At 39.2% G+C, this 24175-nt stretch overlaps 1 protein-coding gene across 7 annotated transcripts in view; it reads left to right on the forward strand.

Moving 5' to 3' along the window:
* The window catches only part of MAP7 (microtubule associated protein 7), a 117153-nt gene that overhangs the window by 40480 nt on the left and 52498 nt on the right, over nt 1-24175 (forward strand). The window lies entirely within an intron of this gene.

Genomic DNA, 24175 nt, shown 5'->3' on the forward strand with positions numbered 1-24175 from the left:
ATCGCAGGTAAAAAAAGGACCTGAACTGTGGGATGGTAAAGCCTGTTTTTTGGATATATAATTTTATTGTGATGTCGTGAGATGCATTCAAAACTTCCTCATGCTCCCCTAGTTATCAGCATAGGTCATTCCTAGCAAGCTGAAGTGCAGAATGTACACTAGAATATAGATGATTTTCAAGAGATGTCAGGAAGATTCTTTACTGAAAGCTGAAGAAGTCCTTCAAATCAGTAGCTGACAGTATCTGATTTTGTAAGGCTATTATTGCAAAACCTGCTTTAGTGTTCTTAGTTCATTGCTCTAATACCTGCAAATAGCACTTGGAAAAGAGCAACTTTGGCATCTTAGCAAGACCATACATGTATGAAAATGTCTTAGTATTTTGGGAGTGTTTCTACTTCCTGATAAAATTTAGGATTACTCTGGCCAATTCTGAAGAAGGCTTGTGGGAGGTGAGAGCTGATCTTGTAGATGCAGTCACTCAAGAAGCTGAGTTTCTCTGGACTTCAGTGACAGGTTGCTGTTAGGCACGTTGGCACATGCTAGATTTAATCTTTAAAAAGCGGCGATGTGATGTGACACAGTCCCACAGTCTGATTTTTTGTGGTTTTTTTGGGGGGTTGTGGGTTGTTTTGTTTTTTTTTTTTTTTGCTCCACTCTACTCACTTTACTGAGAGCTTTTCAGCTTGGTGACATGTCCTCATTCTCAATTTCTTAATGCTGCTTCAGATGGACTATTGCATCAAACTCAGCAAGCAAAGAGTGTATGAGGAGGGATATTTGGAAAGGGAGTAGGTGGTTTAAATGTGTTACATCCATTAGGAATGTCCTGAACAAGAAGTATTGCTGCTGGGCTTGCTGGATGAGTAGCTCAGAAAGTAGGTGTTATTGTGAAATAAGTTGCTGCTGTTGCAGTCACAGATTATTTGTGAGCTTTTAGCTGAGGAAAAGACACTGTATTTGTGCTGAAGCATGCCATTGTTTTGTGCCATGATAAAATACAACATCTCTGCTGCTTTAATCTGTATTTGTGCTAGGGCAGAGGACAGATTTGGAGGGGGCACTCTACAAAATTTGTTTAATTAAATCATAACCAAGTCTTTCCCTCAGCTGTACAAAAAGGCTGCAAACTTTAACTGTCTGAATGCACTCATGGAAGCAAAAATGATATTCCATAGGACTACAGCAGACCTAAATAGGACCTGTAAAGGAGACTGTGACACTCCAACTAGTCAATAAGTCTTTAGGCCCTTTCTGTACTTTCTGCAGCTTTCACACACTGGCCAAGTGAGACCTGGTCCCCCAAGCCTTGCAGTCAGTGTTAGCAAGCTCTTTTCACTTAATAAAGCTGTGCCCCCTGACTCCCAGGGGCATGCAAACTTTTGCGTGATGTAGAGCCTTCTGATATAGAGCTAGTTTGTCAGCCTGGAGTGGAAGATTTATGAAGCTTGTTCATCTGTCCTGCCAAAAAACACTTTACCTATTCTGTCTAGTCCTGGTGAAATATGTATATTTGCAATAACGGAAGCGTCTGTAAAATAAAAGCAAAACAGGGAAATAGAGGCTGCATTTTTCAGAACCTTTGCTCTCTGCTTCAGCCTCAAAGCTGACTGATGTACTGGCCACAGAGCCCCTTGGGATTTGGTGTAGTGTAGACTGTGTATTAGCAACATCTGCCCCTTTTTTTGTTAGACTGCTACTTCTGTCCCCTGGGAATGCAGAAGGATGTGCAGAGGGTGAGGACAGGAAACAACACAAAGAAATTTGACCCTCTCTTTTCTCCTGAAGCCTGAGCTCTGCTTTCTACTTGTTCTTCTTTTAGAAAGGTCTTTCTCATCATGTGGTGACTAAGCCTAAGGCTCCACATGCTAATAGAAAGGAATTATATTATTTCCTTTCCATTCTCCAACTTTCTTAATTAACATTTACATTGCTTAAGTTCTGCCTGCCTGCATGCCTTCTCCTGCTACAGTCTCTGATATAAGTGACTTAAGAATTTGATAATTATATACCTTGAAAAATGAATTTGTGCAATCATCTTGCTAGATTTAAAACACTTGTGTTCTCTCTAGTTACTTTTACTCTGTGGAAAGACTGATATTATTGAAGGCAAAATTAGGAATGGACTTGTTAGCTTTTGGGATTTTGAGGACTGTTAGAGATTGCTGGAGCTGAAATCTCTCATAGTAAATTTTCTCTATCTCATGGGGAAAAAAAAGGAACATCACTTTTGAGTAGGAGAATAAAATATTTCTTGTTTGTTGAAATTTTTAAATTTTCTGGTTTAACTTGATGTTGCGTTACTTTGTTCTCGCTGGATTTCATCTTCAGCTGGGCCACAATCAGTCTAACATGAAGTGCTTCTGGAAAACATAAATGCTGTATGTTTGCCTGCATTTCAATACTCAAATACAACAATAAGGTAACAGAATCATTTCAACACAGAGAAAGTGTTGAAATCAGTTCTAAAATGCAGTCTCAGGTTAAAGCACTTCGAGATGGTTGATGCTATTTGTTACATCTGTCCTCATACCCAGCAGAGTACTAATATGTCTGTGGCAGCTAGGAAAAGAAGATGTAGTTGAACAACAAACAAACAAAGAAAATGGTAAAGACAAGTACACTGTTGCAGATGGTTTTATGAATAAAAAATCAACCCAAAGAAACAAAAAATCACAACCACAGATGAGAGAGCTGCCAACTGTTATGTAAATGTAGAGAAATCCTTAGAAATCTGCACTAAGATGTCTACATTTTTAATACATCATTAAGCGCTTAGCCTTGGGAGGGAGGCCCATATAAGGCTTTTTCTCCATCTTTGGAGTTAGTAGTTCAGTAACTGTTTCTCAGCTGGTCCATTTAAGCCTGACCGCACGTAGTGAAAAGAACCCTTTCTTGGTTTGTGTGTGGTTCATTGAACAAGGTGACTGCTTAAAAACACGAGTGTTTAGTATTATTCGTCGTGTTACCCTTTGCTTTTACCCCCAACTGACCTTTCAGCTCTGTAGAAGGGAACACATGCAGTAATTAATTCCCCCATGCTTATTATTTCAGGGCACTTGCATGGTTTAGACAAAAGGAAGAAGAGGAATATAAATGCAAATATTTTACACCATTTGCTTTTAAGGGTAGGATGGAGCGTGACAACCTGGGCTGTCTGCTGTGTTAGAGTGAGTTTTGGTGGTGTGTTGCCTTTGGTGGTATAGAATTATGTGCAGTTGGCTGGTTGGCCACCTCTTAACAGGAAGAGCCAGAGCAGCCTCAGGCTTCTGCAGCTGTAGGGGAAGGGGCTGTCATATCTTCATGGGCAGGATTAGGGGCTTCGTGAGGTAGGGAAGGAGTACTTGGGCACTTCTTTGGATCCAGAATGCTTTATGGTAGGAATTGTTAGTAGCTAATGATCCATGGGATGCTGTAAGCTTCAGATCTCATCAGGCATGCAAAATATCTGTTAAAAATAATACGGGATACCTTTGAAAGTAGTTTTATTTATATATATGAAAACTGTACATGTTACAGTATAGTTGATTGCTTGTCCAGCATTTCATGTGCTTAGGAAACTAAGCTCTCATAAGACTTGTTTTGAGAACTTTTCTGGGGAAAAATTGTAACTTGGCCTATAGTAGCAATTAGACACCAGTGAATCTGGGACACGTTTAAGACTTTCTGGACGATATTATTGGAATTGGAGAGGCATTTTCTTTCCATTCACTAGTTAGTTCCTTCTGATTTGTACTTAGCTCAGAGAGTCTAATTCTTTTCTATTCTGTCCCTGTAACTTGTCTTACTTTCCCATTTTGTCAGGCAGACCCAGAGTCTGTTCTGTAGCAGTTAGGGATTTCTGAGTCAGTTCAAGTCCATCTCTAACGAAGAGTCTGAATGTCCTTAAATTTGTGCATAGTGGTCTCTTGGCTTAAAGAGGGGTTGCAGATCTTACGTGTAGGAGGAAGTGCTTGTAGGGTAGGAGCTTTAAGTGCTGCTACTACATAGAGAAGTTTTTAACATATGCAAATATATAAGTTATTTAGCTTCTTAGTGAAGATGTTGTATAGCCTGACTCACAGTAGCACTGTGTGATGCATGAACTGCTTGGAGTACATTGTCCTTCTCACAGCTTGCGTACAGTCTCTTAATCATTATAATATCTAATCCCAGATTAGATGTTGAGGAAGAACAGTTTCCAAAGCCAGTCAGTGTTCTTTAGCTTCTGACCAGATGACTTACGAGCATGTCGTTAAGAGATTTCCTTGGAACATCCATAGAAGATTATTGTTCTAGCACAGATTTGAGAGCATCACAGGGAAACTCCTGTCATCTAAATATAACATTAATTCTTCCGAGGGGAAGGTAATGTACTCCCCTATTTTTTCTTTCTTTTTCTTTTTCTTTTTTTTTAATTTTTTACAATATTACCAGGGTGACATTTATCATATTCAGTGGCACATGTAACTTGACATGCTACCTGAATTTCTTTAAATAGGGAATTGGCAAGTGGTCTGCTCCCTTCAGTAGAACTTCTGTTCTTTTGAGGTGGTATGATACTGGTTTGCTCTTAAAACCACACTGCTTTATTCCAGTATACATTGAGTGCAGCTATGAGGGGACGAATGAAGCAGAATGTTGAACATTCTGCAAGTGCAAACAAATTGCATATCTAACACAGTCTAATTGCATGGGTCTAGTCTTCTACCAAAATAAAAATAATTTTTCCTGGCTTACCACAAATTATAAAAATGGTGGACATCCTTAATTCATATTATTGTTTCACATTATTTATCAACAGAAATCAGGGACACTTTTATTCAGGAATAAAAGTCTTGAACTCCCAACTCAGGATTAAATCTCACTGGTTTGTGAGACTCGTAGTGCCAAATAAATTCAAATGTAGACAAAATAGAACTTTTATATAGGGTGAAAATTAATCTATTTTCTTGGTACTATCTCAAATTAACTTAAATATATATAAATATACTTATTTCTGGTTGCTTCCTAGTCTAGATGTAGCAATAGCAGGAGGTTTAACTGGTATAGCTAAATTTAGACTGTTCTTAATTTGCAGGAGGTTAGGAGGAGATGACAGCTAGGACTACCTACTGCTAATTATACGGGTATGGGTATCAGTTCACTGTGACATTAATGACGGTTCATTTGTGGAGTTTGAATACGCGTGGGTTTGGCATTTTTTGTTAGTGAATTTTGGAACTTCAAAGATGGAGGTTAATTCTCTTTCTGTCTGGCTTAGCATAATGGCACTGCTGTGGCTCTGTCTTGAATCAGATACCCTTGTTAAAGGCAGTGTAGAAATGCCAACAAACAATCTGCATGTTCAAATATCTGACAATTTTCAAAGCTGTGTGAATGTTCAAAAAGTGGCAAAGAATGGTTGTTCCCTTAATAAATAGTTTAAAATAGTCTGTTCAAGAGCTGTGGTGGTTAGGATACTTTGTATGCTTTATGGGCAGCTTAATTCCAGTCAAAACCAGCCTGTATTGTGTGAGAATACTGAGAAGAAGAATAATTTATCTTGCTGTGATGGTTGCAACCAGTTCCCATTCACTTGTTTCCTGAGACCTCTCTGAAGATCCCAAGCCTGGTTTTAACATTAAAAAATCATATTCAGCTTTACAGTAATGTTAGGCCGTGTATATTTGGTACTTTTTTTATTTTTCAGAATATATTTTTCTGCTTTCCAGGCCTTGAAATAAAACTGCTCCCGATCCCTTCCAAAACAGAGATATTTAAAAGGTAATACCAGTTTTCCCACTTATCTGTTACGACCTGTACAGCAAAGCAGAGTACTGGACAGCAGACTAAACACCTAGCATGTGAAAGAATCTACTCCCAGGCTTGTGGTCAGTCCATGCAATAGCTTGGACCTTGTCATCTGAAGAGCCCTGAGAGGCATTTCAGGCCTAAATTTACTGGGTGAGAAGAGAAAAAAATAGAGTGGACAGGTAAAGTGGAGGGGTTGTGCTCTATATAAAAGGAATGGCTTGAATGATTTGAGCTTGACCTTGGGCAGGTGACAAGACAAAAGAAATCTTGTGGATATGAGCACAGATGATGCTGTAGTCAATGTGTGCTGCAGACCTCCTGATTAAGAACAGGGAGCTGATGCTGCTGCCTGTAGGCAGCTGAAGAGAGCCTCACAGTCACAGGCTGTAGTAGTCATGAGTGTCTCTTAAACACTGCTCTGAAAAGGCAATGCAGCTGGGTGCTAGAAACCAGGAGATGAGTTTAGTACATTCCAGAACAATTCTTGATGCAGGTGATAAATGAAGTGACTGAGGGGTCATGTTCTTCTGGACCTACTGCTCACAGACAAGAACTGGTGGGTGATACAAAGGTTGAGGGCACCTTTAAAGTGCTCTCTTGCAAACCGTGGTTTTGCAGAGTGTTCATCTCTGGTTGCATCAGCTTTTGGCATTGATCTTCTATTAAAAGCAGGAGAAGTGCTTGTTGGAAGTAAAAAGTGCTGACAAGTTTGTTTTGGTTTGGTTTTTGTTTGTTTGTTTGTTTTAATTGCAAAGCTGGCACAGCAATAGGTAAGCACTAATGAAAGTAAGTTAGCTGGCACTCCAGTTATTGGAAGTAATGTTTTAAAGTGTTTTGGACAGAAACAGAGTGCATCTTGTTATTGTGTCCTCTTATATAGTTGTGATATCAGTCTTAATTGTTCAGAGCTGAGCCAATGATGTTCTGGAGTTGCCTGTCTCTGCTGATCAAGGGGATGTGAAGCTAAGTTATCTCTCTTACACAGCAGCACCTTCTGTGACTGTTTCAAAATGACTGACTTTGAAACATCCTTTGTGTTGAATAAAGACAAACCAATAAGGTGGACATGGATTATGTTATTTTAGTCACATTCCATAGAGCTCCAATAATCTTGTGGCCTGGAACCTCACTGGTGAGCTACTCACTGCCCATAAAAATACTTTTGTGAAGGACTGAAGCAGGCTTGATGAGTTCTGTCTCCCTTTGGAATGGCAAACAAAAGGGCAAGGCTTAGAGAATAGCCTTTTAGATAACTCCATTTGCATCCTTAAAATAATTTCCGCCAGTGCAATGCAGGGAACCCAGGAAGCACTTTGTACTAGCCTCGTGTGAGCAGCGTGTGTCTCCCATAGAAGCAAAAACTTTATCATTATAATTTAGTCAAGCCAGGAAGTTGCCTTTGTGGGAATACTGAAGGTAATTTGCGGGAACCATTGCATTGCTGGTATGGAGCCAGTTCCGTTCAGTGGCTGCACACAAGAAAACTTAATGGCTCTGGCAACCGGCCTCCCAAACACTGTCTCTGTGAGCAAAGGGAAGAGCTGGAGCTGGAAGAACTTGCCTGAAGGTGAAGCAGTCTTGAGCACTTTTCCATCCCCACTTTCCCTGTTCAGGGCAAAGAGGAGAAGCGCTGTCACACTGTCAGAAGTTACTGGACTTGTTACCGGTGGTTATCAGGCATCCAGCAGGAGCTGCCTGGGCTTTCAGAAATATGGAGAACAGTGCATTTCTGTGTAGAGTATGATACTGTGATTTCAGCATTATGTTGCTAATCCATTTTCTGGTTTTTTGCACCATTTATCTAATGTATATATTTTTGTGATGCTTCTTTTTCGTGCTGAAGCGGAATATTTAATGTACATTGTAGAACAATAGGTTGATTTTGAAGTACTGCAGTGGCATAGATAAATTACTTGCAACAAACACACTGATTAGACAGTCCAGTTTTTGTCTATTTTGGTTGACCAAGCAAAAGAATCTGCACTAAGAACATGGTCTACAAAAAAACATCTAGAGGTATATATGGTACACTGTAGTTCAGTCTAGCAATCCTTGTAAAACATTTCCTCTTTAAAGACAGGAACCCAACTGCTATGTAATATATTCTTAGCAAGTCCTCATTGTTTCTGGGGTTAAATTCAAAGATCCTTTGTGAAATTAAATGTTTAGCTCTGCTATCAGAGCAAGTGGTATCTTTCGACTTTGGTGGTACCAGTCTGTCATGGCTAGGCTGCTGCAGTGAAGTATGTTCTTCTAGTGGCTTAGAAGTCTAAATTCTTTTTCTCCATTCACAACAAAGAGGAAGCCACTGTGTATTAAAGTGCTGTAATTCCGCGAAGCATTTCATTGATGTTGTAAAATCAAGATGTTTTGCATAATAAAATAACCCCAAGTGAGAATTTCATCTTTCTCATGCTTGATTTGAATTCTACAAGGCAGATGGGAAATAATAAAGGTTGCATAACATTTCCCATTAAAAGAGCCTTGTTTCAGTCTTCTTTATAACTTTGCTAGATTTAAATCTTTTGGCCTCTATTTCTCTTTTGCCAGGTTCTCTTCCTTCTCTTGTTTATTTTGTTCATCTCCAGGCAAATGGACCAACTGCTTAAGACATGAGACATGGGAAAGTAAATGGGGATTTTTACTTCTTAAAAAAAAAACACCACCACTTAATTTCAGTGTGGAGGCATGGCTTAAGGACATGATGCTTTAAAGAAAAGATTTGAAACTGAGGGCAGTATGAATGTGGCTCCTCCTGACCCTATGAAAAGCCATTCAAATTAGCCCTGAAAAAGTCAGATTAGCTCATGCCTGACAGGGATGCATTCAACATTTGAGAGCTCTATTTCTGTCCAGGATTTTTTGGCTGAACTGAGGCAGCAGCCTTTCCTCTCAAAAGCTTTGGGTTCATCAGTGATTGAATGATTCATGATTCCCATGGAACAAGTGAACCGTGCTCCCCCCTGGAGCTCCTGGGGCTGAGGAGGAGCAGCTGGAGAAAAGCCCCAGTCTCTGCAGGCAGCTTTGGCACCAGGTGTACCAACTATGAGCATAGAGGCTTGCTCTTCTCCAGTGGTGCCCCAGGTACCTGCTGCTTGGGTTTATAGGAAGAGTGATCTGATGCCTCTAGACAGAGGTGTGGACAAGGAGGTGTTGGGGTTGGACCAGTGATAGCCAGAAAACTAAAGGGGTAGAAATTAGAAAGGCAAGAGAAGAGAGTTGCAGTGTACCAGGTTCAGGAACAAGAGAAGGAGATTGAGAGATTTGGAGGGGGGTGTAAGATCAGGAAAGGGGACAAATATGCGGTTCAGTAGAGGAAGGGGAACAGGAGCGCACCTGGTGGAAAGCAAAGGTGCTGGTGGTGTGTAAAGTTACCTATTTTTAATGCTTCTGATGTTTTTAATTTTAGGTGACTGACATATGTCAGTACATAATACAAGCTTCTGGTTAACTTTTAAGGTTTCAAGTCCAAACTCTGAGAAGTTAGGAAATCTCGGAGTGAAAGTTGACCCTGCAACTTGCTTTAGTATAACTTATGCATGTACGTACTGTCAAATAATTAAGCATGTGACAGTGATCTTGAATGTTAATAACCTTCTCATCAGTAAGGCTTAACAACTGTGAGTGAAGGCAGACTTTGATCTATCTCAGTAGTACTGCATACCTGTTGGTACAGTTTAATGGAAACTCCAAAAATCGTCTCATATTTGTAACAGTTTGTACTTTAGTTACTGGAAACATTTGTCCAAAAGCAAAGATTTGTGCAGGTCTTAGTGTTAAGTATGAGAGGCATTTGTTGCCAAACACTGAACACTGGTTCAAAACAATATCTGGGTTTGGCTTTTGTTCTGATTATGGCATGTTGCAGTGCTTAGTCAGATGTTTTACATTACATACTCTGTCATGTCAAATTTATAAAATAGTTAAAAATTAGGTCTGAAAAACAAAGCAATAAGTTTAACACTTATTCTGTATTTTGACTGTTAGACACTATCTAAACAGCACCCTGGATGCTTTTCCTGCGGTAACTAAGGCATCAAATAGAATTATAGTAATACTTTTTTTAATATCCTATTTGCTTTGGTGAATATACCAACTGCTTATGTATATCAAACCAAAAGCAGTGGAATAAGGTAAGGGAAGATTTTTGTGGACTAAGAAATGATGGTTTTGATTTATTGTTTGTAGCAACCCATTCTTAACGTATGTTGTTTTCTCTAGAAGTCTTAATTTTTGAGGGTTTTTAAAACCTGAATATAGCTGGATCCTCTCAGACTGGTTTTGAAATTGTGGAACATGCTTAAAATAAAATCTAGTCATTCAGAGACAAAAGGTTGCTTTGAAGACTGGACGGTCTTTATGTCTCCAAAGGCTTAAGAGCTGCAAATTATGGCAGTCAGGCAATGTAGTCACCAAGAGAGCTAAGAAGCAAGTGGTTGGAAAGCCAATGACAGCAATGCTTAAGGAACTAAAAGAAAATCCACATGGACTTGGAATGTTTTATGCTCTTATGATATATAAAGAGCTGTTGTAGTCCTTGACTTAGGGCAAGCAGTGCTGCAGGTAGAGTAGTCTGTGTCTAAGAGAAATCAACTGCCCATGGAAATTCTATAGAGAAGCAGAATTTACTTTTTTAAAAGGTTTCTGCACATGGTGTGTGTGGGGGGGGGGATGGCAGCATATAAAGACAAGATCCACTTTTTAGTGGTGTGACACTCAGCCTCAGATCTCAGAGAGAACCTGGTAAAAAATAAGCTTTGGGTTTGATGAATTTTGGTGATGAATTATTCTTATAATACAAAGGCCAAAGAGCTGTAGTAACCATTTGATGTGTTCACGTTAAAGAGATTTTAAAAGTAACTGTTACTGTTATTTAAAGGTTGCATGTAAGTATCTTCTTATTCAAATATATAGCTTTGCATTTCTAAACACGTATTAATTTATATAATTTTTCCAAATACATAGAGCTCAGAAGTTATTAAGATTGTTTGTGCTGACTCAGTTCTGTGCATGCGGTGTTGTAATTAGCAATTAGAATCTCCTGCCTTTATGCCAAGCAATACCTAACTCCTCAGGAAGTCCTATTTCCTGACAGCTGGACATCAGTAAAGAAGTGGTCCCTGAATTGAAAATAGAATTTTCCAGTTTCCTATGATTTTTATTTTGAAGCACAAGTTTTCCAGTAAATGGTGTCTTGAGAATTTTGTTGACCTCTTGGTTGGTATTAGCTGTATTTGTCTTCTGTCTCCTTAAATACGATAGCATAGTCCAGGCATAATTTTTATTTTTGACAGTGATTGAAGTGATTAAGGATAAGTCATGCAATAGAAATATATTTTCTTAAATCAGCTTTGATCCTTGCTCAGCAATGGTAGGAAACATTCTGGTTTTGCCTCGCTGTTTCTGGTATATGCATTATATACCACATTAAATGCTTGATTTATTTGACTTGCAGTAATAGGATATATCTTTATATAAAGAACAGGAGAAGAAATAGCAAATGGAGTGTTGCACTTGCTCTGCGTAGTCGCAGCAGCCCTTCTAGCGAGGCAGAGGCAGGCTACCAGAAAACTGCCTGTTTTCCTCAGGCAAGTGTACTCTGGATTAGAGTAATGGCTTGAACGTGTGCATCCAGCAACTTAACTGCTAAATAACAGCATGGAGTCTTTGTAGTTTTAACTGTTTCGGAAATAATTGTCTGTGCAGAGGGGGTTACATAAACAAAGCCTGGCTTCTGTGAATCTTCCCGCTGTCTGTAGTTGAGAGGTGGTTGTTGCTATAGTAACTGGCAGGCATTATTCATGGGGTTTTTTTTGAGGCTGGAAGGAGGACTCTTAACATCTCTGTAGAATTTGAGCTGCAGAGAGCTTTGCCCAGGAAACCCTGCAGCAGTGAAACGATTACCTATGTTACTTGTCTTGGTCCCAATTAACTTGTAGGTAGTCTAGAATTTATCTATCTGGAAGAAAAATCCCAGCAGATGTCCTGGGCATAAATCTAAGTGGCCTAAAGTGGTGTTGTATGAAGATAATTAGGTATCAGGAACAGTGTAGCTATCTCAGTGTAATGCTGAACTTGGCTTTTCAGCCAAGTTGAGCTCCTGTGGTGAGTCTGGTGTTGACAAGGCCCTCCCACATTCAGTACCTCTGTTAGTTCAGGGTGCCAAGTCAGGAGATGAAACCCATTCCTTAGTAAACAACATTGTGGTACTTCATGGTTTTATTTAGGAGTTGCATCTTTCAGAAATCCTTGCAGATTCTGTAGCCAATTACAGTAAATTTTACCCCATGCTCTTTTGCCTGGAACATTAAATGCCTTAGACTGTTAGGGTTAAACAATACTACTTTTTTTCCCCACACATCTTCTCTTGTGTTTTGAACATCCTCATTTTTACTGATTCCCTGGTAAAAGATTTGATAAGATCTCACTAAAGGCAGTTGTCAGGGCCTGTGCAGAACAGTTTTTTGGGAGTTGTCCTGTGAAATTAAACCACAGTGTGAGTAAAACACTTCCAATCTCAAGTCACTTGTCTGTTTTTGCAAATGTATTTCTGTTTTTGCTGACTGTAAGATGAAAATAGCCACTAAATCTATAGGCTAGGTTGAAATTATCCTTTTTCTTTTCTTGTGATGAGTGCCCATTTATTCTCTCCCAAATGATGTAATTCAACAAAGTTATGCTTGGAAGCCAGTTTTCTTCATAGAAGCAAAAGGATGAGACTGGAGATGCTTTAAAGCAATTACGGGATGAAGGCCAGGAGTTCGCTTAGTTCAGCAGATAGAGTGATTTTGAGTTTAAAGTAATTGAAAGCAGAGAAGGGGAAATCTTGGATAATGGAAATCTCTTAAGCTTTGTTGCAGGTGTCTTTTAGCAAAGATGAGCGTGAGGGAATTTTCCTTCGTGTGGCAGGCTATTAACGTGGGATCAAGTGAGAGCTGCTGTACTGCTGGTAGAAGCTCTGTGGAAAGAAAGAGGTTGAAGGTATCCAGAAGGTCAGGGAGCTGGTGAATGTATTCTAAAAGTAATGAAGTGGGAGAGCTGTGTTGCTGCAGTCTCACGTGCATAGTTGTGTAAGGTGACAATGTAGAGTAACCAAACTAGAAAGAAGAATTTGAAAAGGAATCGTTCTATTTTTGAACTTTCTTCTGCTTACAAAGTTCTTATCACTTCATTTTTGCAGTGTTTAATGCCTCATGCAGCTGTTGTGCGTGGGAAATGCTAGAATTAGTATTTAGAGTATGCCTGCAGTTAAACAGCAGAAAGAGATTATTAAAGCAAAAAAATAAGCAGCTGAAATCTGTCACTTCTGTATAATGCCCAGAAAGCCAGTACCTATCTGAATTTACTCCCTGTAGAAAAAAGCAGTTCCAAAACCTCACATTGTTTCCATGGTCTAAACCTCACCTGCCAAGAGCAAAGCTCAGCAGACAGATGTTGGTGAAGATAACATGTGTTTGTTATTACACAGGGCCTACTGAAAGTGCACCTGAATATGGTATGCAAATGTGGAGTTGTCCCCACATGGCAACAGAATCACTTGGTTACTGTAGAAAGGGATTAATGATTGTGAGACAGAAAAACAGTAATGCCTTGCTTTTGAATGGTCCGTATGCTGCCATATATGAAGAAATCTTTTACTGTGAGGTTGGTGAGGCACTGGAACAGGTTGCCCAGAGAAGATGTGGATGCCCCATCCCTGAGAGTGTTAAAAGTCCAGGCTGGATGGGGAATTGAGCAACCTGATCTAGTGGAAGGTGCCCCTGACCGTGGCGGGGGTTTGGAACTAGATGATCTTTAAGGTCCCTGCCAACCCAAACTATTCCATGATTCTGTGATGGTAGAATTGCCACCTTTATGGATCTACTCACTAAACATGAAGTCACTGGGATAGTAACTAAGAACCTAAGTCATGGTTAGGAGCTAAGTCATGTCAGACTTGTGCAGCCTCGGGGAGGGTTAAACTTGTGGAGGGTTTAAAGCATAGATGAAAGCATGAATATGCACTGAATTCAATAGGGATGTGATGACTTGTATGTGTCAGTGGGTTGACGAGAAGAAAGCTCTGTATTAGTGGGAGTATCCTAAATTAATCAGTAGATATTGTTCATTTTGTGACATATTCTTTAAAGTTTAAAAAATATACTGCCCCAAGATAATGTTTTATTTTATTTTCCTTTTGGAGGGAGAAGTGATTACATTCTCTTGTTGCAAAGCTGAGACCAAAGAGATTGCATTGTTTTCAAAAATATTTAGATCTCAAGATCAAATTGCTTAATAGAGCAATGTATAGCAAAGTATCCATTTTCCCCTTCTCTCCATTCCCATATTCACTTTACAGCAGTTGCTATCTGTGTTTTTCTAGCACTCAGTAGCTGCAATGTGCTTTGATCATTGTGCCCTCTGAGCAAGGATATCAAATAATGGGGATACTCAAATTGCTTTCCCCAGCTCAAGCAATCTGACCTTGGAATCAGTGTAGTATAGAAAGCAGGCTAGTCTCTGCCTAATTCTCCATTTCTCAGCGGTAGGTGTAAGCCTCCTTGTGACTTGGAATTACTCACAGGAATTACCTCATGGTTTGGAGAAAGGTCTCTAGTTGAAGTCCAGAAAGGGTTTTTTTTCTAGAAAATTGTACAGGTGCTCCATTTCATAATCTCTGAGGTGACCTTCCATGGACGACTACCGCAGCAATACAATGACACTGATCCTGGATGTGGGAATCTGTCTGACATTGTGGTAGCAAATGCTGCCTGCAGCAGTCAGAAATCTGAGGAGGAGAAGCAGCTGGTACCCTTGCACCTTGGCTGAAAGTGCTTGCCCTTGAGTAAGAGGCTCAAATAAATCACTGCACCTTGCTATATTGCCTAGTTTCAGTATTTGAAGAGCACATGGCCTAAGACAGGCTTCACAGCGTAAAATGCTGGGTGTCTGGAATTGAGGTTGCCCTGCATGCCCTCAGGCAGTGGTATTTCAGCTTTTATTTTGGTGATGTGTAATTAAAAAGCTTCCATTCACGTGTCTCATCTGTGTCTGGTCGAGCTCGTCAGCCTTCTGGTCATCTGCAGAACCAGCTTCACAGCATAGGCTTTTCCAGCAGGCAACAGGGCAGGGATCTTTTTTCCACGGGTCTTTTTATGTTGATATCTTTGGTTTATGCTGCAGTAAGATGATGCAATATAATTATCCAGAGGATATAATGTGATTGTGAGCTTTTTTGTGCTGTTAAAGGTAATGTGTTTCTTTTATCATATTTGAAGAGATTCTAAGACTCTCTCTAGAAAGGCACTCATGTTGGTATGTTCTCCTATATTGTTTAATATTTTAGGATATAATGCTTTTTAAAGCTGACATAGTCAGCCAAAAGTAATCTTTTATAAATATGCATCTCCCAGTGGGGCAGTTACACAATTTTAGTCTTTAAAAAAAACTTTAAAAAGTTGTCCCTTTCCCTATAGCTAGTTGCATCATCCAGGTCTGTGGATTGTTTCCAAAGAAGTCTATTTATGCTTCTGGTTTCTAGTGTTTTAAAACTGAGTGCTAAATTAGCTGTGACATTTTAAGTCATCTGTTTATCTTTCGAGTCAACAACATGGTTAACACGATGGCAACTTTTATACCATTCCATGAGTAGTAAACACTAATACTGATGAGTTTTCACTTCTGCTTAGCTCAGCGAGGACACCAGAGATGAGGAACATTGGAAACAGGGCTTTCTTTGGCAACTCTGTTGGTAGACTTCTATGATAAGTGCCAGAGCAAAAAGAACTGGTATGGTCCCTGCAGTTTGGTGTCTTTTAATTTATTAATATTTGCAAACCAGACCCTTAAGTTCTACACTGTTGGAGGCACGTAAAGCTGTACTAAAGCACCAAGCTTTTAAGAATTGAAAATATTTTAATGTAAAATTAATTTATAGGTGTGTTTAAATAAGGCATGAACTTTGCTTTACTGTTACGGGGAGTAGAAATGAAATAAAGATATTCTGTCACTCCTCTGAGTCAAACCTCTAACTTGCAAATGTATTCTCTAAGTACTCGTGTTTAACCTTCAAAAGAACAGGCATTTTCCATTTGCTAATGATGGAAATTTCAAAAAGTTTTTACCTGAAATGTGAAGACTTGTATTACCTATACCAAAAATAGCCAACTAGTCTATAGTCTGGAAGTACTCTTTGATTCACCTTAGTTCCCTCAACAGTTCCTTCGACCTACTTTCCTTAACAAAAGACTCTAAGTGTTGACATCTAATCAAAATGAGGCACATCTTTTTATTCTTTCAAAGCAGAAGTCTAGATTTTAGTTTTAAAACACTGGAATGCATTAGGTTCAAGCCTTTTGGAGAATTCACACACATTGCAGTTCTCACTGCCTCACTGCTGTAGTACTGGGCAAAATCTTGTAAATTTCTTTTTAAATAATTTTATCAGTGTTGCTAGTTAAAATTTTTTGTTATGAAAAGATTTTGATTGGAACTCTAGTGGTGTAGCCCTACCCATTCTGCAAACAGTTTTCTGAAGAATTTAAATTAAGAAGCTTGAGGATGTTGGTTTTGATGTGTTGCTATTTTTCGTCTGAAGTGGTAGCTCCATTAGGGAAATCTTTCTAGTGTCTCTTGGTGAATTTGGTGTTCAGTGCTTTTAAGGGGGTTGGGGTTTTTCAGGTGGAATGGAGTGTGGACACTCGACACATTTGTTCTGACTTACTCTGAAGATTTTAATATTAAACATCTCAATGCTTGGTTTTTAGCTTTTTATCTATCAGCTAAACTGCATGCCTTTTGGTAATTTCTGGCCAGCCATAGGACTTTATGACCTATTTACCAACTGTCCTTTGTTCCCAAGCTTACAATTCTAAAATGCAAGTAAAAGATAAGTATAGGATGCAAATACGGAATGAATACAATTACTGAACTCCAGAGCAATAAATGGCACTAAAATATTAATATAATAGTATCAAATACTTAGTATATTGTTTGTATATCTATATGGACACAACTGATAACACAAAGAATAAGAAATGCTAAAGACTTGCAAGATGTATGCTTACTGTAAATGTGGAGGGTAGCTTTTACATGTCTTGTTCATAAACTTGTTCATGGATGTTAGAAGAGACAAAAGTCACAAGCAATGGGAAAGCTTTAATTTTGAACTTTGCTTTTTCCTGTATTCAACACCTGGATTATGGCTCATGTGAATTTGCTTGCAGGATAAACACTCAGGTTTTGCCATTAGAGAAACTCTTTATCTTAAGTTCACTGCTGTTGCTTTAGAATAGAACAACCAGTTGCTGAATGTTAACGTTCTTATTCCTAGTCAGGTATTCAGGATTTTGGTCTTAATGTGGTTCTGAATTTAAGCTAATAAACTTTATCAGCTCTGACCTGTGTCTGCACTTTGAACACACTCCACCCAGCACAGCAATACCTCTGACTTGACTGACATCCTAGCCAGCTACTGCTCGCAGTGGTTAGATAAAACTGCCTAGATTAGCCCCACTTCTTTTCTCTTACTTATACACCCCTAGAAGGCTCTTCTCTCTGCTTAATTCTGAGTAGTTCAAACTATGCATTTTTTACATTGTACATGTCAGGCATAACATGCTATATAAAATAAGCCAGTGAATGTAAGAGTGGGGTTTATGTTTGGACTTTTTTTGCGAAGTTCATAAGGAAGTAATTCAAAGTAGCAGAATTGGATGCTAAGGAATAAAGAATATATCAGTTCCCAGAGTGCTCTGTTCTACATTTCCCAGATAAGGTTTTCCTCTGCTATATATTGGCAACACTTTTTTTACTGAGGCACGAGTTTGTTCCAGCTGTCATTTCTGATGCCTTGCATATCTCTCAACACACCCCCCAGCTCTTTTTGACAGTTGAGTAGCAGTTTAGTCAAACAGGGGGATTAGCTGACAAGTGGCAGGTACAGAATAGCTAGATTTTCTTCTTTTTTTGCCTGTAGTCTCCCCTGCTCTGTTTTATCTATTTCTTTTTTCTCGTGGCTGTTTCTCAGTAGTTCTCCCTCACCTGTGCAATTAGAGCAAGAAACTGTAAGGTGGTATCTCCGCTTTGGTGCGCAGTGCACCCTTTACCCAGAGGCGTATCTGTGCTGTCAGGCACGCGTGGCTGTCTGCATGCCTGGGGCTTACCTGTGCTTGTGCTCTCATTCTCAGCTGTGCAGCCTGTGTGCAGCTCCCCTTTTTCAGATGTCTGCTAGGATGCAGTTCAGGGGGAGCTGCTATGCACATCCTGACCCTGACACAGGTCCAAGTAGCACCTCTCGCTTGTGGTCCTCAGGTGTCCCTTCACACTGTGTTCAATCTGTTGAAGATTCCACTTCTGGAAGTAGAGACCTGGTAGTACAACTGCCTCTGCCCCGTGGCTGGTTCCCTTCTTTGATGAAACAGAACTTAAGCCTCTTTTCTCCAGATTCTCAGCCTTGCTGTGAGGGCTCTGCTTTGCCTTTCACATCCCTGGGATAGCTGGTTCTCGTTGTGCAAGCATGCACTCGATGTGCCACAGTCTGAAAAATGAATGTTTATATTCTGCACAGCTCTTGTATTTCCAAGAAAGCCTGTCAAAATGCACATGTGGTGCTTCCCAGCTCAGTGTTTCCTTGGCATTCTGTGTTTTTTCCAGGGTCTGGGTGAATATTCCTTCTGCTTCCCAGCACATCCTCCCGGGGCTCTAATTCTCAACTAAGTTTTTCCCCTTGGATCTGCTGTCTTAGTCTCTTAGGCCAATTCCCTTTGATCAGAGTTTACCTGGCATGTCAAGGAGCACTAAAAGCTTATACTTTCCCTCCATTCTCAATATTTCCTATGAAACTTTTCCTCAGCTTTGAATATTTTCAAGATAGAATTTCTCTTTACCCTAGTTTTGCTTCCCACTGCCAGCAATTCCTATTTCTGCCTACACAGACCTCCTTTGGAGAAGCTGGATATAACTGATTTTAGTACTTCAAGAGCAACACCTTAGACTCTAAGGTTATTAAAGGCATTTTTGTCTGATGAATACTAATCATGGACCGGCTCTTTCATAGTATTTCTTACTGTTATAAATATTTTTTCCCTTTTTTGAAAATAAATTTTGGTACAGGTACGTGGTACAGGGATTCTTAGCTGCTGTAGGAAGTGATTGAGTGTAATTATAATGGCTGTATGTGGCATAGGCTAAGGTGGCATTCTATATGAAATTGCTTGTCAGTCCTAGAGATTGTACTTATCCTGGTATTAGAAATATTGATTAAAGCTTTCAGATTGTGAAAGACATGTCAGAACTGATCACAGATTTCTAAACAGAATTAACTTCCATCACAAAACTCATTTTTTAGGAATAACCTGCTGGTTTTGCACTTGTCTTGTTTCAAAGTAAAACTAAAAGCTGAACCAGCAGAGATCCTCTCTTGCACTGGTCAGCCTTGTGGATCCCTTTCATATCTGCTTTTGGTATGTTAAAGTGTTGAATTCTGTGCTGCAACCGATGTCACATAAAAGCTCGGCATTTAAAAATGCATATTGTTTAGTACCCATATGTATATCTTTTCTTGCCTTCTTCCCCCTTCTTTTTTCCCCTCTTTTCACATAGGGAAACTGAGGTATAGTTTTCTGTTTCTTACTATTACATACAGTAATGGTAGAGCTGAGGGAGAGGAGCTAAGTGTTTTTTGATTCCTTCTCAGGGTCTTATTATAGACTATGTTACATCCTTAACAGACCAAAATGCAATGATGTGGAGCACGTGTCAGGATGGCAGCAGAATCCTTTAAGTTTCTTTGGTGATTTTGTCCTCCAGTTTATTTTTCAAATGTAACTTGTTCTAAATTCACAAATATATGATCTAAAGTAGCAATATTTAACATGTGACATTTATTTCTTTACTATTATAAAATGAAGCTGTGGTAACTTAATTTTGATTTTTTTTTCACTGTTTATGTGATTCAAGCAACATAAAATCCATCCTAACTCATGTATTTAACTTGTATTGCCAAAAGAATATATTGTTTCACAATTGCATTTTAATCCTCCCAAAAGCTGACTTTAAATGTAAGTTCTATACTGTTCTAACTTTTCAAGCAATTACCAGTCTCTCATATCTTAAAGTCATCTGATAGATATACATTCCTGGTGTGTCCTGGCCTCTGTTGCTTGGTTAAATCTGTATTTACATACTTGCAGTTAGGCATTCCATGCGAGTCTGTGTAACTAAAACTAGAGGAGAAGCGTTTGGTGAAAGGAGGTAGAGAAAACTCACTGAAAACTGAGAGGAGAAAGTATTTGACATCTTCAAGGAATCTTAATTTCTGGCAGCTGGAAGCAGATTATTCCACAAGTTTGAAGCAGCTTTGTCAAAGCTCATCTCATGGCAAATTGGAGTTTCACTAATCTGTAGTGAGCTGCAGCAGGCTTTTACATCAGTGACTTTAGATGACATGTTAGATAACATTGAGCATAACGTTGTGTTTATAGAGTAATAGGGATATTACTTTAGCCCATAAAAGTAGTTCAAGAGCAATCCTTACACCAGACCGATGCTCTGTTTACATCAGTTGTTGCGCAGTCACTGAGCATTTAACAGGAATAGCTGAAATAAAATGGGTAATCTTGCTCTCAATTTTAAAATTACTATTAACTTGCAAATATATGTACTTTTACCTTTAAAAAAGAGAGTGAGGGGAGGAGGGGGCAAAGGGGCAGCTTCCAATTACAATAATACAATGTTGCATTGATGTATTCAGAAGGAAAACAAGGGTTTGATTCTCCCAGAACTTCAGTCAGTAGGTGATTCCTGTGTGGTCTCAAAAATCTGTGCGCTGGATAGGTAGGTTAATTTGCATATTTTTAGCTCTTGTAGACCTCACTTAGGCAAAGCTTTTTATCTGACTTTTTTTCTGAAAGTTATCTAAGAGAATGGGTGGTAGAGAACCATCTCACCTAGGGAGGAGGGCCATAGAAAAAGATTAATAACTGACCAGGGCATCCTGGTTTGGAAAGTTCATCTGTGGATGGCAACAACTGGAAGACCGTTCGTGGTGACAGGTCTTTGCAAAGCGAAGGTGATGCAGCTCTTCACAGCTTTTCTGATCCGTGGAATGTTGGGGTCAAGTCTTTACTCTTATAATCTCTCAGTTGGGATGGTTGGGCAGTGTGTTCTTGTGAGGCTCTGAGCACTTCAGTTTAACATCAAAAACATTGGAAAGAAAAAACCCCACACACATCAGAAGAACCATGTATCAGAAAATACCTGATGGAATGAAATAAAAGAAACAACCAGACTCCTCTTTGTGGCACACACTGACAAGACAGGAGGTGATGGGCACAAAGCTGTATTACAGGAATTACTGTTCAGATATAAGAAAAACTTGAGCACTATGAAGAGTGGGCAAAGATGGCACAGGTGGCTTAGAGCAGTTGTGGAGTCTCCATCCTTAAAAGTATTCAAAACCTAGCCAGGCATAGCCTGCTTGAGTCAACCTCACTTTGAGCAGAGGGGATGGACGGGATGACTTCCAGAAATCCCTTCCAGCCTCAACAACTTAGATTCCCTGATTGTCTTCCCCAGTATGTCTACACTATTACCCCGGCTGGCTTCAGCATTTCAAGTTTCCAGAATGCTTCACAGAAAAATGTCCTTTTTTAATACTTCTTAATGCAACTTTTAGTCCCTCCATGTAAAGGTAGTGGTTCAAGATAAGCAGCAGAGGAAGTATTAGGTAGTTAAATTAAATTTTTCCTGGCGTCTGTTAGGTTATTGAGCATTGCTGGAACCAGTATTGTCAATATTTAGATTTGGATCTTAGATGTTTGGTTGTCTGATTAATCTGTTTGTATCTTAGCTCAAGAAGTATTTCATGTGGGAGCACACCTACACTGGTTACTAAATACTTGTGCAAATTCTTATTTGGTATCCAGCATTATTAAAATTCATGGTTGTGCCATCTGTTCTTTTCATCACTTGTCATATGAGTGGTCATATGAATGTGTACTCAAAATGCATTACAAAATATTCCAAGGAAATGTCAGATAAGGAAGTATGGAGAAAAATATTACTTTGTGTACCTAGTCTCTGTTACAAGTGTATTTAATATATTTTCTGGATGGCATTTAAACAATTTTTTGAAGTTAATGATGTGTTGCATAATCCCATGGCACAATGCTTGAAAGTAATGTGCATACACAGTATGAGAGATGCAAAGAAATTTGTGCTGAAGCTATTAGAACGTCAATGCTTTCACTAATTCTTAGAAACAGTATTTTTGCTATTTTATAAGACTTTCCTCTTCTGTATGGTGCCCTAGGCCAGGCTGATGGGAATTGTGATGTTGTCCCACTGCATTACAGTGGTATTTTTTCTGAGAATGTTCTGAATGGTTGATACAGACAGGAGGAAAGCTTGTTTTACTACTACCTTAACTTTGAGGGGGAGGTAAGATATAAAAGTGTTTAGAATCACAGAATTGTCAAGGTTGGAAAAGACTTCTAAAATCATCAAGGCCAACTGTTCACCTAACGCCACCATGTTCACCACTAACCCATGGCCCCAGGTGCCACATCCACATGTTTTTGAACACTTCCAGAGATGGTGAATCCACCACCTTCCTAGGAAGCCTGTTCCAATGCCTGATCACCCTTTTGGGTAGAATTTTTTCCTAATATCAAGACTAAAATTCCTCTTGTGCAACTTGAGGCCATTTCCTCTCGTTGTGTGGCTTGTTGTTCAGGGAGAAGAGATCATCCTCCACCTGGCTACAACCTCCTTTCAGGTAATTGTAGAGAGTGATATGGTTCCCCCTGAGCCTCCTTTTCTCAAGGCTAAACACTTGCAGCTCCCTCAGCTGCTCCTCACAGGACTTGTACTCCAGACCCTTCACCAGCTCCACTGCCCTTCTCTGGACATGCTCCAGCACTAGGTATGGATTTTGATAATAGTAGATCTTACCAGGCCTGGAGGTGCAAGTGTTCAGTGTTTCTCAAATTATCTTGGCACAAATCAGTCCATGTCATCATCATGGCTAGGCTTCGCGAACTAATCCTTTGTATGAGGCCTTTAAAATGCCAAATTCTAAAATCTTTCATTGGGCTGCCTTTAAAGTGTTAAGAGTTCTTACTGTGATTTGGAATCAGTATCTGTTAAGTTCAACAGTGATTATTTCTGTTGACCACAAGAGACTTAATACAATTGTCAGGGAGAGGAGTGACTGACAATTATTTAAAATTTCACATGCTTTTATTGGTGAGATGATGAGATTTTTGAACACTGCCCTTGGCAAAACATTGCTCTTGAACACTATAAACATTTGATCAACACTATTTTTCTATTTCCCTAACCTGCCTGCCACCTGCAAAAAGGTTACAGTATGTGTAAAGTAGGGTTTTGCTGCTACCTTTTATCCTCTATGTTAATTCTGAAACATGCCTGTGGAAAGAGTTAAGTGAGGAAACGAAGGCTTTTGTGAGGCCATGAAGGGAATGAACTCGCTGAGGCACTAAGTCCTCAGTGTGTATAGTTAAAGCTGACATGCATAAGAAATTGCTTGGAACCTTCTAAATAAAAAAACTTTTTTTAAAATTATGTTTTCGAAAGTGCCTGTTTAGCTTTTAAATCTGAACTAATCAGTTTCTTCCAACTTTCATTTCTAGTGATGTTTTTGTTCAGATGAATTAGTGTCTTTCCTCCCTTTAACTTTATTTAATAGAAACTATCTTTTTATCCTTGCTTGCAAATATTGCAAATATCCTTGCTTGCTGTTTGTGAAAGGCTTCTTAGAATTCTTACAGAATTCTTACAGGATTCTTTAGACTCTTCCCAGATTACTGTGTTCTGGACTCAAACACTCCTATAGTGGAGTTGCTGGATAAGATGATGAGTAGTAAACTGGAAAAAATGTGGCATATAATTTCCTGGCTAGTTTTTTAATTATAGATAGGTGCTGAACCAAGGACATGGTTGTGATTTGAAGTATAGTAATGAATCTTTTGGGCTTTTTTCTTTATAAAGGGTTGTTGAAAAGTCATTCAGAGCTCCAGAATTAGATCTCGTTCTAGACTGGTAGGGCCTGATCAAAAATCTATTGTAAATAATGGGAATATCACCTCGGTTACATTTCATTCAGCTCATAAATAATCCTCTCTTCAGTTCTGCATAATGGGTATGTTAGTAATTTGTAAAGGGTCTCTGAAGTTTTTACCAGTATCCTGTACCATACTTTTAGGAACGTGCAAGTCATCTTATTACATTATTATTACACCTTGTTAGAACACACACTGCTAAAATGCAGTCCTTTTTGTGGCTCTTTCCTCATCTTGAATCAGAAACTTGTATTGTGGCTTCAGTGTTTCCTGAAGTTCAGTATTTCCAGTGTTTGAGCTTTGGGGGTTTTTCTGTGAAAAATGGTGTAGAAAGGAAT

Source organism: Myiozetetes cayanensis, unplaced genomic scaffold (assembly GCF_022539395.1).
Source record: "Myiozetetes cayanensis isolate MyiCay16 unplaced genomic scaffold, myiCay2020 scf2-11, whole genome shotgun sequence".
Taxonomy (NCBI): Eukaryota; Metazoa; Chordata; class Aves; order Passeriformes; family Tyrannidae; genus Myiozetetes; species Myiozetetes cayanensis.